Below are 6,877 nucleotides of genomic sequence, written 5' to 3' on the forward strand. Positions count from 1 at the left end.
TCATCCATTGCAAAGGGCACCAAACAGATAACTCCGATATCACCCGCGGAAATAACTGGGCTGATGCTGTCACGCGAGGACTGACCAAAGAGTCCTCACCTTTAAACCTTCCAGCACCAATTCTTTTCTTTACTTTCCCCTCCCTCCAACCTGCCTACTCTTCCAGGGAATGTGAAAACCTCCTTGCACAGGGAGGTTCTGCTACACCAGAGGGCTGGATCTTCCTCAATAACAAAGTGGCTCTCCCAATCAAACAGGCCCCCGATATTCTTTCTCAGGTACATTTGTCACTTCATATTGGACCCAGGGCCCTCACACGGTTCCTCCAGCCTTTATTCCATCACCCATCCCTGACTCACCTCATAACATTGGTCTGCTCCTCCTGTCCCAGTTGCCAAATAACAAACCCTCAAGGAGGGTTGCGCCCCACTTTCCCAACCCATCAACTGAGGGGCCACCTTCCAGGGCAGGACTGGCAAATCAATTTCACACACATGCCCACTCACAAAAAATTACGATACCTTCTAACTATAACTGACACCTTAACAGGCTGGATAGAGGCTTTCCCTACTACACGGGAGACCGTTGATGTGGCTGACATCCTCCTGAAACAAATCATTGCCCACTTTGGATTACCCACCTCCATTCAATCCGATAATGGCCCAGCCTTTACTTCTCAGGTGGTCCAGCAAACCTCGTCGGCCTTGGGAATAGAATGGAAACTACATGTTCTTTACCGACCCCAATCCTCTGGCAAGGTAGAATGAGCTAACAGTCTCATCTGGGCACAACTAACCAAGTTAGCCATTGAACTACAACAATCTTGGGTCGACCTCCTTCCTCTAGCCCTTGCCCAACTATGCGCTGCTCCATGGGCACCTACTTTCTTAAGTCCTTTTGAGCTCATGTATGGCCTCCTGTTCCTCCTTAATCACCATCTGCCAGTGCAGCTCCCTCCTTTGGGCTTTTAACATATCTCTCCTTAATCAGAATTTGCTGCAGGAACACGCCAATCGATACCTGCCACAACCCAGGGAAACTGATCCCGCTGATCCTCCTCACAGCCTCCAGCCAGGAGATGAAATACTCCTTAAGCAGCTTCAGCCCAGACCACTCAACCCATGGTGGACTGGCCCACATACAGTGATTCTCACCACTCCTACGGCAGTAAAACTATAGGGTGACTCCTCTTGGCATCACCTATCATGGGTCAAACTATATAAACAGGATGAGCACCCCTACACTTGTCAATCCCCGGGGCCCACTCATGTCTGCATCACTCGTGCTATTCATTCTCCTAACCCCCAATGAGGGCACAGTCTATGTATGGGAATTTAAAATCAGGGAAACTTTTAACCAAAACGATGAATGAACCCCTCATATAATTGGTGCAAAAGACTGCCCTCTGACAGGTTTTAGCCAGCCTATACTCATCCCCATAAATCTAACCCAAATTTACAACCATAGCCCTGATTCCTGCCATGCCACTCTAAAGAACACCCCCCTATGGGAACCAGAGCCCGAGACCTTCCCTTCCCCCTTAAAACCTGCTACATTACACATGCAACTATAAATCAGACAAAACTTCATAATAAATGCCAAACTAATGTCACTACCCGCAACACCACCCATGCCCCCAAAGGACAATATTTTTGGTGTAATGGAACTCTTACCCAGTGCCTTAACTCCACTATCCCAGGACCATGCTTCCTGGTAACTACTGTTCCTCAATTAACTCTCTGTGGGGAATCCGAACTAACTTGGCCACTGCACTCTCCTCACTCCAAAAGGGCTGCCTTTCATCCCATCCTGGTAGGCATCAGCCTAACTGCCTCAGTCACAGCCTCAGCCACAGTGGGAGGGGCACTGGGACATGGTATTCTAACCTCTCAAAACTTTGAGACTCGACTACAGGTAGCCCTGGAATCGACATCAGAATCCCTTTCCTCTCTACAATGTCAACTTACCTTACTAGCCCAGGTAACTCTTCAAAATTGATGGGCCTTAGACCTGCTAACGGCCGAAAAAGGAGGAACGTGAATATTCCTTCAAGAATAATGCTTCTATTACGTCAACGAGTCAGATCTGGTGGAACAAAATATTCACACCTTAAACAAACTAAAAGAGGATCTCTACCACAGAAAACAAGGAACCAACTGTGCCTTAGACTGGTTTTATTTCCCCCTGCAACATGGCTCCTCCCACTACTAGGACCAGTTATCTTAATCTGTCTCTTTTTTCTCCTAGCTCCCTGCCTCCTCAACTTCCTTCAGGGACGCATGAAGGAACCGTCATGGGTAAGAGTCAACCAAATGCTCCTGCTTCATTACCTACATTCATTCACCGCCTACCCTCATCACCGCATTCCTATAGCTAACCTCCTCCTTCTCCTGACCATGACAACCCCAGCCTATCACCCCACATCACCCCAGTACAGCAGGAAGTAGCCAGAAGAACCTCGACGCCCTATTATCACAAAAAGGCTGGAATGTGAGGTCGGGGGAATGGGGAAGGGCACTACAACTGGAGCTGCGGAGGCTGTGTCACCTGTCCCAACATGACTTCCAGAACCGCCCCTTCCAGTCACCTGACTTCCAGAGAACCGCCCCTTCTGGACATCACCTGACCTGCTTGCTTAAAAACTGCCCACGCCATCACCAGGCATGGACTCACCTCCCTCCGTCTTGGATTTGGTGAGCTCTGCCTGGGAGTGCAGAAATAAACCCGCCCGCTTTTAATTTCCCGGTCTACCTTCCTTCTTTCTCACCCTTTCACCTCCTAAACCTTTCAATTACCAAAAATAATAGCTAACTTTAAATTTCAAATGATATTCCAGAAATATTAAACCACAAAATCAACTTACAATGATACAGATTAGGATACATACCATTTAATTTCTCTTGAATCTTCTCTATTAGTTTAGTCTGTTAATAATGAAACTTAATTAGCACTGTTTTGAGGTAGCCATGCAAATAGCTTCTTTGTACATTTTCCTGGCATGATTTAAGAATAGAAATCAATGATATATAAAGCATCTGGTAAATAGCAAAGTTCTGTACAAATGTTCTGAATATGTTTACCACAACAATATACAAAATGAAAACCTTCACTTATTTGTTCAAATTTGTTCTAAGCATATTTTCAATTGGTTAAATTTATTTTATTCTATTTTACAATGTCTCATAAATGCAAATGTCTTATAAATGTTTTCTTTTACAAAGAATGATCCATATAGTGTGGCATATGATATAAAATTAAGAAGTCAATAGTCTTTTCCACCCAAATTCTAGTTGTAAAAGTATCAGTGTATCGAATGAGAGTTTTCCAAATAGAGAACCAAATTAAAAATCATTCTAAGTTTACTGTATAGAAATCATCAGGACTTTACTAATTATTCATTCCCATTTTCATGTTCTATATATTTTCTCATGGTCAATAAACTAATTCAAATGATTCAAATTATTCCAGCATTTGAAGAGGAAAGCTTCTGCAATAATTGTAAACCAATTACAAATATTGTAATTGTAAATGTAAAAGAGTTATCTTAATTTCACCACTGACTGCTTTTCTCAGAAATTCTTCTAGTTCTTCCTTTGACACATAACAATAGCTTTTCATCTCATTGAGATCTGAATCCAAATTTACATTCTCCTTCACAAACAAAATGTAATCAATTTCACTGATCATCAGATTGAGCCTTATATTGAATTCATGTTACATAATTGATTTCTTCTGGAGGAACCTCTCCCACAGGAATTCCTAATTTAGCTTTTAAACACCTCTCTGCTGCTGGTCTTATTCCAATTGCGTCATGTTTTTTTTTTTTTTCAAGTTCTTCTGGATTACTTAATGGATAACTACAACAAGTATTGGTAAGGTACCTAGCAAGGTAATTTTAGCATCTGATCTCTGCTGAAGTAGGAGTTTATATTCAGTGTCGAATAAGAAGACACTAAAGTCTTTGTGTAATAATCCTTCGTCAATGTGTTCATTCAGGTGACAATTCCTTTTTGGTCTCAGCTCCAATTTTATTATCAGTTTCATCAATAATAATACACATCTCTGCCAAAAGTTGAGCCTGTTGCTCATGGAGGTTGTCCGGTGTTTATTTCCGTCATTGCTACAATATCTCTGATCTGTCCTAAAGTAGCTGCATTCCTGCCACGGAAGGATGCCAGGTCGCTGAGCCTCTCCTTGAGAACACCATCTGCCTTTGTCACCATGTGACTTTGAAGAAGGGTATAGAGAAGCATTAACTTGTGAAATTGGGACCCTCTGGACGATGTCTGTGAAACAGAGGGTAAGAGCATTCATACCTCAAAATAAGTTGGGAGATCGGGCCTTAGGTGAAAAGTTCAGAACTTGAATCAGAAGTGGCTTTGCTATTCATAGGCAAGATGCACCATGCAGGTGTTCAGAATCAGGTGGAAGTGATGTGATGGTTGGTGAGGATTCACGGAAAAAGCAAGGTAGGGTGGCTCACATCCTCCAGTCCAGCAGAGGGCAGTGAAGAACAGGCAGGAAGGAAATGTTCAGCCTGGTAGGGAATTACACACACTAAATAGTGAGTGACTGAACCCAGATTCAGAGGGTAGATTCATGAATACTGAGTCCACTTTTGGAGTTAGAACCCAAATAATATAAATAGTTACCTAGGCAAGAACTCTGCTTCTTCCCCACCAGGGACAGATTTGCCCAAGAGGCGAGCTGGTTGTCCTAAAACATACCCACCAGAGGCAGACTGACTCCAGTGAATGTTTACATTACTTGGGACAATAAGAGAACGAATGACTGGCAGTCCCCATACTACCAGGGGTTTGTGTTTTATCCTGTCTGGCTGACTTACCTGGTCCAGAGCTCAGGAAGTAATTGTGGGTCCCAGGGAAAGGCAGAAGGCCATGCTAGGACTGTCCCCTACCACAACTGTCTTCTCGAAAATCAGGAAGTTTAGCCAGAAAGCCCTATCTTTCCTTGGTTTTCAAACAAGAAGTGCTCTTGATGGGGGATTTTAATGCTCCCATATAATGCCAAGTCCTTTCTAAGTTAACCTCCTAATTCAGATTCAACTCACGTTTTTGGAGTACTCACCAAGACTAAGATGATTTGCTAATTTTCCATTTTATGTTAAAGGACACTGTGAAGTATATCTTGGTATTTCTAGAAATAAAGTCTGTTATTATTTTTCTCCCTGACATCCAATTCTCCTTCTTCTAGTAAACAACCTAAGATTTGGTTGGGATATTGCCCCCTCCGCTAATATAATGTGATGTTATTTGAGTGGCCTGGGAATACAGGGGTTGAACTATTGGGAAAGATGTGCTGTCTTTCCGGTGGCATTGGTAATAAGGTAGGATTAAGTCTTGGAAGTCTGTTGACCAAATCTGGAAAATATTCAGCCAGCAATTAATTTCCTTGTTTTTTCATGACTGTATGAGCTTGCATTCTTTCAGTGGTAACTAAAAAATTCAAGGGAAATAACATGTTATTGAGCTTAATTTCTGTATGAGAATAATGGAGCTCACATGTGTTTTATTGCATACACAAGATACTAGAGCACAATGTAGAATAACCACTGTCAATCTAAAGTTCTCTGGTCCCAAGTCCATTTCTGTCTCTCTGCTATTGTGAAAAAACAATTTATTGAGGTGATCTTGGCAGGAGTAATATTCTCCTCACATGTTAAATAAGTACCCTAATTTTGAAAGGAGAAACTTTGAAATACAGAAATTCGTAAATAGAACCCTCAAACTTGGTTAGGAAAACCTTCTTGGTAAAAAAGTGTGATTTAAATGTAAATTCAAGAAAAGTAAAGGCCAATTGTTCTTTAGTCAAGAAACAACCATCAGTAACACTTCTGAAAGTCAGCTGATCAAAATATAGCAAGAACTCCCTAAACAGTCCTGTGTCTGAAAAGCCACCAGTCTCTCTGTGCTGGTTTGAAAGGATTATGTACCCTAGAAAAGCCGTGTTTTAATCCTTACCCAATCTTGTGGGAGCAAGTTTCTTTTAATCCCTACTCAATAATGTAGGTTGGAATTTTCTTGTTAGATTATCTCCATGGAGAAGTGACTCACCCAATTGTGGGTGTTATTAACCTTAGGTGAGAGGGAGATGTGACTCCATCCATTCTGGGTGGGCCTTGATTACTCTACTGGAATCCTTTAAAAGAGGAAACATTTGGGAGAGAGGGAGCCATGAGAAAGCCACATGAGAGCTAGGAGAACCACAGAGGTCACGTAGCCAGAGACCTTTGGAAATGAAGAAGGAAAACACCCCTGGGGGAGCTTCATGAAACAAGAAGCCTGGAGAGAAGAATAGCAGATGTCGCCATGTTTGCCACTTGCCTTTCCAGTTGAGAGAAAAATCCTGAACTCCTTTGGCCCTTCTTGAGTAAAGGTAACCTCTTGTTGGTGCCTTAATAAACACCCCTTTTTAAAAGCCATTCTATTTCTGGTATATTGCATTCTGGCAGCTAGCAAACTAGAACACTCTCTATTCCATGCTCCTAATAACGTATATGAGTTCAGCTATTTGCTTTGTTCAGAGATTGTGTCCTCTAAGCAAATTCTCCCTTGTGTAGCAAGCAATAGATTTCATTATTTTCAGATCTTGAATGATGTCCCTTTATTTTAATCAAGGGAAAGTATATTAGCATGCCATATTACATTGCACTTTTTATCACATGAACTTCAAATTAAATACAGGTATGTATAATCAGACGATATACCAATGAATGAGATATTCATTGATTGAATGAGATACGAGTGTCGGAAATATACCAGGGAGTGAGCTATTAATGTCATAAATTCCTCTTGGTTTGATAGAAAACTCACCTACCACAAAGGAGGCAAAAGAGACTGTTCATCACTGTAGAGTT

General features: G+C 41.9%; 1 pseudogene; it reads right to left on the reverse strand.

Annotated features, from left to right (window-relative positions):
* Nucleotides 1–3,407: 3,407 nt before the first annotated feature.
* On the reverse strand, nt 3,408–4,608 carry LOC143686558 (isopentenyl-diphosphate Delta-isomerase 1 pseudogene; annotated as a pseudogene).
* Nucleotides 4,609–6,877: the final 2,269 nt, after the last annotated feature.

Source organism: Tamandua tetradactyla, chromosome 6 (genome assembly GCF_023851605.1).
Source record: "Tamandua tetradactyla isolate mTamTet1 chromosome 6, mTamTet1.pri, whole genome shotgun sequence".
In the NCBI taxonomy this organism is placed as follows: Eukaryota; Metazoa; Chordata; class Mammalia; order Pilosa; family Myrmecophagidae; genus Tamandua; species Tamandua tetradactyla.